The sequence below is a fragment of the Phacochoerus africanus genome, chromosome 1 (genome assembly GCF_016906955.1).
Source record: "Phacochoerus africanus isolate WHEZ1 chromosome 1, ROS_Pafr_v1, whole genome shotgun sequence".
NCBI classification, from domain to species: domain Eukaryota; kingdom Metazoa; phylum Chordata; class Mammalia; order Artiodactyla; family Suidae; genus Phacochoerus; species Phacochoerus africanus.
In genome coordinates this window covers 148,945,538-148,957,226 of record NC_062544.1, presented here as the reverse complement: position 1 = coordinate 148,957,226, position 11,689 = coordinate 148,945,538, and the positions used below count along the sequence as shown (strand labels likewise).

At 45.5% G+C, this 11,689-nt stretch overlaps 1 protein-coding gene across 2 annotated transcripts in view; it reads left to right on the top strand.

Annotated features, from left to right (window-relative positions):
• Positions 1–7,673: 7,673 nt before the first annotated feature.
• Positions 7,674–11,689, top strand: part of RAF1 (Raf-1 proto-oncogene, serine/threonine kinase) — a 79,027-nt gene continuing 75,011 nt past the window's right edge. The window contains exon 1 of one of the 2 annotated variants that reach the window (XM_047781225.1): positions 7,674–8,044. The gene's annotated coding sequence lies outside the window, so the exon portion shown is untranslated. The remainder of the gene's footprint in view (positions 8,045–11,689) is intronic. The other variant, XM_047781234.1, reaches the window with a different exon arrangement.

Here is an 11,689-nt window from a genome sequence, read left to right as displayed (position 1 = left end):
GACCAAACCCACATCCTCATGGATACTAGTTGGGTTCGTAACTGCTGAGCCAGAACGGGAACACCTTAAAAATTGTTTAAAATTTCATTTATTTATTTTTTGGCCACACCTGTGGCATGTGGAAATTCCTGGGCCAGGGATCAAACCTGAGCCACAGCAATAACCTGTGCCATAGCAGCAGCATTGAGTGCTTTACCACCAGGCCACCAGGGAACTTCCTTATATATATCAAAAGTAAAAAAATGCTACCTGAATTTTAAACTAGTCAATATATTATGAAAATATAAGGAGTTTATATTGTGGCTCAATGGTAACGAATCATAACTATATTATGAGGATATAGGTTATCCTCATAACCCTATGAGGATATGGGTTCAATCCCTGGCCCTGCTCAGTGGGCTAAGGATCTGGCATTGCCACAAGCTGCAGTGTAGGTCACAGACACAGTACAGGTATGGCATTGCTGTGGCTGTGTCATAGGCATAGGCTGGCAGCTCTAGCTCTGATTCCACCCCTGGCCTGAGAACTTCCATATGCCTTGGGTGCAGCCCTAAAAAGAAAAATAAATAAATAAAAATATTAGAAAAATAAACGAGTAATTTAGAAAAAAAAAGAAACTATCAAAAATTTGAGACCACATAGCATTAAACTTCAAGTGCTAAAACTGAGCACAGGGGGCCCTGTGAGACTACTTCGATGTCTTGCTCACACAGCCCACCTTGCCTCTCAGGAACATAAGATGCTTTATTGTATTTTATTTTATTTTATTTTATTATATATATATATATTTATCTTTTCTAGGGCCGCACCCATGGCATATGGAGGTTTCCAGGCTAGGGGTCTAATCAAAGCTGCAGCTGCCAGCCTATGCCAGAGCCACAGCAACTCTGGATGTGAGCTGCATCTGCAACCTACACCACTGCTCACGGCAGCGCGGGATCCTTAACCCACTAAGCAAGGCCAGGGATCAAACCTGAAACCTCATGGTTCCTAGTTGGATTCGTTAGCCACTGAGCCACGACGGGAACTCCTCAAGATGCTTTAATAAGGATCTCAGCTTGCCCAAGCCCTGTGAGGTGGACGTTATTATCCTCATGCACAGATCAGAAAACCTCTCATGGAGTTCCTATTGTGGCTCAATGGGTTAAGAACCTGACACAGTGTCCGTGAGGACATGGGTTTGATCCCTGGCCTTGGTCAGTGGGTAAAGGCTTGACTACAAGCTGTGGTGCAGATTGCAGACATGGCTCAGATCCTGCATTACTGTGGCTGGGGCTGTGGCTGAGGCTGTGGCTGGCAGCTGCAGCTCTGATTCGACCCCTAGCCTGGGACCTTCCATATACCATGGTGTGGCCCCAAAAAGACAAAAAAAGAAAAAGGAAAAAAAAAAACAAAAAAACCTCTCAGACAGGTACATTGGCCTATTTGCCTGGCCCGGTGTCCCACAGTTAATAGGAGAAGGAGATGGGAATTCAACATCTAGTTCCAAACTTTGTGCCTTTTCTGCCAGTTGAAGCAGTGAGAGCCTGAAAAAAGGCAGCCCAGTGAGGTGTGGACTGAAATAGAAAATGCATGAAAATTTGAAGAACGACAGAACACTGAAGGTTGCTGATGCTAGAGGAGGCTCTGTGGAGACATGGCCCTGGAGGTGGGATCAAGAGTAGGGAAGAGCATTCAGCACAGGGAATTGCATGAGCTGCTTTGACAGGTGTGCTAGGTTCCCCAGGCCTGGAAGGAAAATGGGCGCTGTGCTTAGTGGAAGGATAGATGAGAAAACTGAGCCTGAGCTTATGCCATTTTTGGATAAATTTGATCCTCAAGGTTTTGGAAAGAAAGAATTAGGGTGGTAACTGGAAGAGGGAAAGGGATATTTGAAAGTGGGGGTGTTTTTCTTTTTTAAGACCTGGAAGATTGTCTGTTCAGGGCAGAAAGCAACAAATCAGGAAGAGGTGTTGGAGAGGGGATGAAGAGCAGTGCTCCCTGAGCACCTACTGCGTGCCAGGGCACCTACTGTGTGCCAGGACCTCTACCTCCCTATTTTGTTTCCTCTCAATAACCCTTGAAGGCAAGTGTTTCTACTCTTACATCACCCAAGGGAAAGGCCAAGCATCCACTGCAGGACTGGGATTTGCTCTTACATTTGCCAGACTTCAGAGCCCATCCCTACTCCTCTGCAAGGAGAGGTGGGGTTGGGTTTACCAAGGAGAAAATAGGTGTTCTCCTTATTGGCTGCTGAAGTAGGAAAATGGTAGAAAGGAGGCAGTGAAGAGGGGCTTCGGGTCTTCTGCCCTGAGGTGTGGTCTGGGGCTGGGAGGAAGCAGGTGGAAGGCAGGCAAGGAGGGAGGTGGTGGGAGAGGCTCTCTGAGGCTGTGCTTTGGCCTCGGTCAAAAGGCTAGTGGGGAATTTCCCTTGCCTTGTCACTGCAACAGCTCTGGTTGCTGCTGTGTGCTGTTCCATCCCCTGACTGGGGAACTTCCATATGCTATGGGCATAGGCCCTCTCCTGAAAGATAGGCAGGTGGACCCCCTTTCATTCACTGTAGGTGGGTCAGCATTTTATCTCCAGGATCTGTAGCTGCAGAGCTGGAGTTGGAAGGCTGTGGTCCTGGGAAGTGTGGAGAAGCCAATCAAGCATCTGGGGGCCCAGGCATCCCTGAGGGCGCAACCTCAGAGTCCTGGGGGGTTGGTGTCCTGGTGACAGGCACATCGAATGTGTGGGTGGGGAGAGTGTAAACAGTGGAGAGGTGGTAGGGCTGTTGATCCTGCTCCATCTCTTATTCCCCTGTTCCCAATGTCTATTTCCAGTGTGGACCATTCCATTTCACCTCCAGGGTGGTTTTTGTTTTTGTTTTTTAAGTTAAATTTTTGAGTGGGTAACATCACATGGTTCAACAATTTAAAATTATAAAACGTTCAAGAAAAAGAAAGAAAATGAAATGAATAAAAAGCAGATATAAAAAATAAACAAAAAATAAAATTAAGGGAGTTCCCTGGTGGTGTAGTGGTAGGGACTTGGTGCTTTGACCACCGTGGCCTGGGTTCAATCCCTGGTAACTGAGATCCCACATTAGGCTGCTGCATGCGGCCAAAAAATAAGTAAATTAAATTAAGAAAAAACAAACAAACAAAAAGAAACAGAAGGAAATAAATATTATGAAAAGTTAGGCAGCGAAAGCTATTTTTTCCACTCTGGTACTTCACCTACCTGGGTCCCACCCTCCCGCTAACCTGATCATCGTTGGTGGCATTTTGTACGTCCTTCAGCGCTAATTTAAGCCTTTACCAGCAAATGTTTTCCTTCTCTTTCACAAAAAGTGGCATACAGTTCACAATGTTTTGTCCTTGGGTTCTTTTTTTCCTCCTTCATTAAGCAGTATTTCTTTGCACGTATTTCCATACACATATGATTTTACATGTTTATATGTTTACGAATCCACTATAAGGAGTATTTCTTTGCACATATTTCCATACACATGATTTTACATGTTTATGAATCCACTGTAAGGAGAACTTCTGGGGCAAAAGGTTTATGCCTTTATAATTTTGACATTGCCAGACTGACTTCCATAGTGACTGTTCCAGTTTATAAGCCCCAAGTAATTGACAAGAGGGTCCAGGTCTTCATTTGTAACTGGTTTCCAAGATGATTGCACTAGGCTTTCCTGCATGTGACACCATAGCATGGAATGTGGTCAACACCCCAGGAGCCAGCCCCTCACCGCCCCCATTGAGACTGTCCCCTAATGGATTGAGGGAGGCTGACCCTGGCCAGACAGCCTTTGCCCTCCAGGCCTCCCTTCCACCATTTTCTCCAGGCTCTCTGCCCCTGCTTTAGTTTCCCAGGCATATCATGCTAAGTCAAAGCTCTAGGCGCCATATTGTTCCCACCTTCTGCTCTGCCTTCTCTCCCTTCTCAATCTGGAAAATTCTGACTCCTCCTTTAAGACTCAGCTTAAAGGTTGCCTCTGCAGAGGCTTCCCTGACCCTCCGTGGCAGAACTGGTCATTCCCTCCCTCCCCTGGGCGCCCTCGCATGGGACTCAGGCAGCTCCCATTAGGGCACATTTGGATCAGCCCGTGGGTTAACTGTTTGTTTACATGGCTCTGTCTCTCCAGCACTCAGCCCAGGCTGGGCCCACACTTCAAACTCATCTGTGTCTAAAATTAGACTCCTGGAGAGGCAGGATGGCATGGAAAGGGCAGGCGTGGGAGTCTGACTCGTCTGACTCCAAGCTCTGTCCTCTGCCCATCGTGCCAGCCCCAGCTCCCCGCTCCTTCTCTGTGCTCTCACCACACCAGTACCCTTTCCTACCTCATGGCCCTTTATGTGCTGTTCCAGCTGCTTAGAATGCTCTTCCTTGGGCTTTTTCTCACCTTCAGTGCCCAGCTTAATTATGATCTCCTCCTTTTTTTCTTTTTGGCCACCTCCTATGGTACGTGGAAGTTCCCAGGCCAGGGATGGAACACACACTGCAGCTTGGGTTGCTGCAGTGACAACACTGGATCCTTAACCTGCTGCATCACAGAACTCCAGCTATCACCTCCTAAGAGAGGCCTTCCTCGGCTCCCGAGTCTAAAAGCACATCGCCTCCCATTCCTTCTCCAGTCAGTCCCTTCATGGATATACCTCAATCCTGAGTCTCAAGTGGATATATTGGTTTACTTGTTTGCTGCTTGTCTCCCCCCACCCCCAACCCAACTAGATACTAAAGTCCTTGTGGCTAGTTTTCTGCTATGGGCCCAGGGCTAACACAGGGCCTGGCATATATTAGGCTCAATAGACTCTTCAGCAACTGGATCAGGAATAAGCAGATGAACAGGTTCCCTGCTCCACCACTTCCCAGCTTTGTCCTTGGATTAATTATCCTCTCTGAAGGCTTCCTCATTTGAAGATTAGGCCTTTCAAGTTGTGATTGAAGACTCTGTGAAATGCCTGATCGCATAAAGAGGCCCCATAAATGGTAGCTATTATTTGTGAACTTTTTCATTCCTTCATCCAAAAATGTACCCCTTTTTGCCAGGCTTAAGGACCTTATTGCCCATCTTTCAAAATAATTTTTTACTGAGGTATAACAAATGTATAGAAAACTATGTACACCGATTTCTACACACACCCACCCACCCATGTAACCACCTCCCAAATTAAGAAGTAGAACAGTCCAACACCCAGGAAAGGAAAGTTTCCATCTTAGTCTCCCCTCATCCCCTTCCCCCACCAATGGACACCTCCCATTCTTTCCCTCTTCTCTTTGACCTGAGATCATGGCATATCCATACTTCCTTTAAGCCATTTCTAACTCACTTCTTTCTCCATTTCTGTTCCTCTTCTGAGATCTTTCCTAACAACTCTAGTTCTCCTGACCTCTCCTTCCATCAAATCAGAGGTCCCCAAAGTAGGAGACATGCAACGCAGTGGAGTGCAAGATGGTCCAGCAGTACCATTCCTAGGTACATGCCTGAAAAAACTGAAAACAGGTACTCAGACAAGTACACGTACATGCATCCTCATAGCAGCAGTGTGTACAATAGCTAAAAAAATGGAAACAGCCCAAACGTCCATCGATGGAAAATGGATAAACAAATTGTGGTCTATACTTACATATTCAGCTGGAATGCCGTACTGCCCCGTGCAGTATGTGGATGAACCTTGAAGACAATATGCTAAGTGAAAGAAGCCAGAACAAAAGATCACATAGAATATGATTCCATTTGCCTGAAATATCCAGAACAGATAAATCCATAGTGATAGAACACAGTTCTATCACAGTTGCCAGAGGCTGGATGGCGATGGGAGGGGTAGAAACTCCTAACTTTGTATTGATGGAAATGTTCTGAAACTAGAGGTGGTGGTTGCATAACGTTGTGAATGTACTAAATGCCACTGAGCTGTTCCCTTTAAAACGGCTAATTTCATGTTGTGTACTTCACCTCAGTAAATTATTTTTGAAAAAATGAAGAAGCCACTCTTACTGGTTGGCCAAGGAGGTTTGAATGAGGAACAGGGTCCTTAAACTTTCTGTGATGTGCTGGGCAAATATACCAGCTGGAGGAAGGATTGGCCTAGGGGTCAGCAAGCATGGCTTTGCTGCTCTGCCCTGAGTAGTAATGATATAAGAGAGAAGTATAATAATTACAGCTAACACTTCCATAGTGTTTAATATGAGCCGGGCACTGTTCCAAGTGCTTTACATCTTGAACTCACTAAATCCTTACAATTCTAAGAAGTGGGTAATAGCAATTTTTCATTACAGATGAGGAAACTGAGAAACTGAGGTTTAAGTGACTTGTCCAAATCACAGATGAGGAAGTGGCAGAGTCCAAATTTGAACCTTGGCTTTCAGCCTCAACCCCCAGGCGCTGTGGGAAGTACTTTCCATGTTTTATCTCATTTAACCCTGTCAGGTAGATATCACCGTTATTATTCCTAGTTAAAAAAAAAAATCCCCTCATGGTCCTTCTGTATTCAGTGCCTTCCAGTCTTTTCTGTGCATTTACTTATATATATATATTTGTGTATTTACATATACATATATGTATTTACTGGTATTTATATATATTTATGTTGGCCCACATACACCTGTCATTATCTCTTCTTACTTCATCTTCATTTTCCTTTATACTGTATATATGATCACCCGAATTTATTATTTACATTTTCTTTTGGTTTTTCATCATCACTAGAAGACAGAGCTTTTGATTATTGCTGACTTCCCAATACCCAGGACAATGTGTGGTACACAATAGGCACTCAATAAAGATTTAAATGAAAGAAGCGTTGTACATGGTACTGGGTAGTTTTGTATGCCTGTATTTGAATAAATAAAATCATTCTGTACATGTCGTTTGTAAAATTTAAAGTCTTGGATTAAAAAAAAATTAGTACATGGATATAGACATCTTTATCAGAGGGATAGCCTGTACCGTGGAGGGAGCAGACTTTAACCTGTTTCCTATTTCATTTTCCCTAGTGTTATCTTTAACTCAGAACAACATGGCAAAAACATCTTAGCATATGCCTTTTTGTGCTACGCGTATTTGTCTAGAATTAGTGCTATAAGTGCACTTGCTATGTATACGCATTAAGATATCCAGAGATAACCCAAATTGCGCTCCGGATATCCATTCCCTCCAGGGCAGAATGAAGGTACACAGCACGTTTCCACGCATCTTGGACAGGCTAGATATCATCAGTCTTTTTAACTTTTTGCCAGTCTGATGGAGGAAAAAGGACCCCCAATTTACAGATGAGGAAATTGAGACGCAGAAAAGTTTAGGGACTTTCCCACATGACGGGTAGGCGGCGGAGTCGCGATTTGACAACCGATGTGTAGGGCTCCAGGGAGGACGCGCCAAAGCTAGACACCGTCCTCTATGCTTCGAGTCCTCAGGCACATCTGGTTATCTCTGGACTCTGTGATGCCGGCAGGCTGGCCTCCTCTAGGCCTTAAACTTCTTCGGGGCAGCTAAACTCCAGCCCTTCCCAATTGCCTCTCCGGGGACCAGACGGCACCCGCCCTACAGCTCTGAAGGCAAGGAAATGGCGACAAGCGCGGTTAAGCGGCCACGCCCCCTCAAAGGCGGGGCCCAAGTTCAGGCCAGAGCGGTGGATGCCAGAGCCAAATTGAAGTCGCCTGCCGAGCGAGCTCGCGCAGAAGCAGAGAACTGCTGGCGCCGCAGGTCGAGGGGAGGAGCACCGAGTGGAGGGCTCGCTAGCCGCGGCCGCCCGAGAGTCTCTTCATCGCGGGCGCTGGGGCCGCCATCTTAGATGGCGGGAGTAGGACGAGAACGAGCGTGAGACGCGAAGGCTTTCTGCCGCTCTTCTTGGGCCCCAAAGAGGGCCAGCTGGCCGGGCTTTGGGGCGTGTGCCCTGAGGCGCGGAGCGCTTGTGCAACGATGCGGGGGCTGCCTGGGGTCCCGTCCCCTGGGCTGGGGACGCGCCGAATGTGACCGCCTCCCGCTCCCTCACCCACCGCGGGGAGGAGGAGCGGACCAGCCGCCACCGCTGCCGCCGGACGGCTGGACAAGGAGGCGGCCCGGCTCCCTCAGGTAGGCGGTAGGGCCGGGTCCTGAATGCCGGGGATGCCGGGCGGCCTGTTTGAGGGGGCCGAGTTCCCCGGCGGCCGGGCCTGCGCGGCGCTGACGGGGCGGTCCCGCGGCTGCGGGGTGGAGGGCCCGGGCCAGGCCCCTGTCACCCCGGCTGGTTCTGGGCGGGCGGGGGCCCCGGGGCCCGGTGTCATGGCCGGCGAGCCGAGTTCCCACAGCCCCACTCAGGTTTCCTTGTGTTTCGGGGAAACATGCCAGTGCCACCCCTGTACCTGGTGCACATTCGTTGTATTTTGACCACGGGAAAAACTGCCCAGAGCTGCCTCGGGTCTGTGTTGTCACTCAGTTGGGCTCATTTCTTTTCTTGCCGCGGAGTGGGGAACCCAGGCTTGCATCTTCTCTCAGCGTCCGTCACTCAAGTGACAACCCTTTTCGGGGAAAATGGGAGCAGTCGGGGAGGAGAGGAGGAAATAGGTCAGCGCCCCACCACAAAGACCTAGGGGCCTCCGGTTGGGTTTCAGGACTCTGCGGGTTACTAATGAGAGGTTTGGGATGCTTAGACTGACGGTTGGCCCCGGGAGGCTTTGGAATGAAGATCTAGGGCTGTCTTTTGTGTGAAGTTAGAAGCGCCTGGACGCTTCAGTTCTGCAGCTGCAGAGGCTCTGCAGACCTAGTCGATGCCGAGAGGCGTTTGGACCTCAGGAGAGGTGAGGCAGCGGTGTTCATTCATTGTTCTCTTCCGAGGGCTCTGGGTGTGCCCTCTGGTATTTTTCCTCTGGTGCGAAGAAAGATAGGATCTCCTGTGTCTCCTTGAGATGTGACCGGTTTCTAGAGGATCAGCCAGTCTCGGGAGGGAGTGGATTCAGCGCACGTTCATTGAGTATTTCTGCATGCCTTGTTCTCTTTGGGCTGAGTGGAGGGAGTCCGCCCTCTGTTTGCTCGCAAGGCGTGAAAACAATGCGCTGTGATTAGGATGGACCTACCAAGTGTCGTGGGAATTTGGATCTAGTTTTGCCTGGGGGAGTTGAGGAAGCTTGTACACTGGAGGGGACTTTTGTGCTGAGTTTTGGACTGATGAGGAAGTGCTTCTCAGGTGAGGAGGAGGGGGAGAGCATGCGAGGCCAAGGGAACAGCTAGTAAGTACAAAGGCAGAGAGATATATTAGAGTTGGGATGAATTTGGGGAGCAGCAAGAAGTCTGGGTTGCAGGAAGAAGGTGGTGAGAGATGAGAGTCTAAATCAAAAGTTGGCTAGATTGTGAAGGATCTTTTCTTTGTTGAAGGTAGTGAACTAGTTGATTTAGTTGGGATTATTTTGAATGAGTATTGCTGATTCTTTTTGCTTCCTGCTACTTTCCCCCTTCTCTTGATGATGTTAAAGCTGATAGTAATTGCAAAACCCCCAACCCCCCCCACAAAGATTGACTTTGTTATACCCAGTTAAGAACATTTTGATGAGTGCTTTATGTCACATGTTTTGCATTTACACTGTGGTCAAAGAACTAAAGTCGTATTCCTAGGGATTCTTGCGAAAGATTCTTGTAAAGTTATACTTGCTCACAAAAATGTTGACTTTATAAATGTACTACCCTCTACTAATACAACATTTTAAATGGTTGTTGACAGTACAAATCATGCTCCACAGTCATATAGAAATTAGCAGATTATTTGAAATACCTGAAAAATTGTAGAATGCAAGTATTTTTAGTAAATTTTTTCTGTGGTAAACTGTTTCTTTGGATTGATTTTGTGGATTCTAATTCTGTTTTAAAGTCTTTAGCTCTATGAACACAATTTTCCCCCAAAGAGCTGTGTTGTTGTGATTGATGCCTGTGTTAAAGTGATTATTATGATATTAGCAGACTTCAGCTAGCAGTTCCTAAATCTTTCGTGGGTTGTAAGGATTGTGTACCCCTTAAGAACTTTACAATTCTTTTGTGTTGCTTTCAGTTATCACTTCAAGGGCTAAGCTGTGTAAAATGCAACAGAAACCTTTGACTCAGCTGAACACTGGATACTTGGAGAAAATTAACCTGATACTGTTTCTGTTGTAAAAGCTTATCTTTTAGATATGTGGAGTTTGTGATTATAAGTTGTAGTGGAATTACTTAGTGTTGTTGAACTCTTGTCAGTAATTTAAAAAATGTGTATGCCATTAAAGTAGAAATCTTGAAGGGTTCTCTTGTGGTACAGTGGGTTAAGGATCCAGTGTTGTTGCTCTGGTGGTGTGGGTTGCTCCTTTGGCACAGGTTCCATCCCTGGTTGGGGGAATTTCCACATGCCACGGGTTGGGCCAACCTCCCACCCCGCCCCCCACCAAACAAAAACAAAGTAGAAGTCTTCATTAAAATACGTTAGAATTTATTTTATGGGATTCAGTGTTGTCAAAGAGAACAGTGAGAAGCAGATTAAGCTGGCTGTTTATGATGAAAAGTATCTAAAAAATGAAATGGAGAATGGTTAAACATAAGGTATTGTATTACAACTGCTTTGAGACTAGTTGCTTTTAGTTTAAAACATGCTGTTTGTGAAATCCAAAGTAGGTAGGTGGCTGGCTCCGAAGATTAAACAACAACTTCTTGGAAGTAAAATTTGACTTTTCCAGAAGCAATGGATTACTTATTAAATGGAAAATATAATTAATAACTTCAAATTACTATTTCAAATGCCTATTAGTAGTAGGTATATGATTCTATCACATTTTAATTACGGATAAAACTGTTAATAACCTACTGCCTTAAAATAGAAAAATGTTATATGGGGGAGTGCCTTTATTTGCACGTTAACATAATAGAGCACATATTATAATCCTGGTCTTGGGAAGAGCTTGCTAGCTAAATAGCATGCCTTAATGTTGACTTGCAGAAGAGAATTTTAAGTAATGCCTTTGAAGGGCAGTGGACTAATGTGACAGTTGGGGGTTTATGGAACCACAAAATTGAGCTTAAAAGATCTTTTGTTTTTTAAATTGTCCGTGTTGTGGAAATCAGTTCTCCAAAACAAATGCCTGTAGTTGGAAAATTGCTCACCTTGACTAAAGTAATTGGGAAATCAAGGAACACTTGGGATCATTTAGGATGAGGTTGTTTAGCATTTAGGTTGTCTTGTGTGTGTTAATGGATGTGTGTGGATGTATAAGAATTCTTATTTGCTAAACTGACTAGGTTGAAAATGTGATACTAGATATTCGTGTTACAATTCAGTTAGTATTTCTGGTATGGGGCTTAACTACTTTGCTTCTAATCCTCAAGACAGTAATGGCTGCATATTTTAGGCTTGCCGTAAAGTTGTGAGTAAAAATTTCTTAATTACATATCAAAGTTTTCATCTTTAATTTTACAGTGGTTTAGTCATTCTGTTCCTCCTTCTCTCCAAGAATACATGTATAGCTCTCAATGATTTTAGTAGTTAACTTCAGATCTGTTAGCCTTCCTTCTAAAATTACTCCTAGAATCTCAGTTTAACCAAGGAAAATGTCAAGTGGGTGTTGTTTCTTTGTTATTGGTTTTGGCCCAGGCTATCTCAAATCTCTTTGGCAAATCACTCAAGAAGTGTGTTAATTGCTTCACATTCCAATCAGTATACATAGCTTTTCTTGAGGAACACTTGACACATAGTTTTATTTTTAGACCAGATTCTAAGGGATTTTA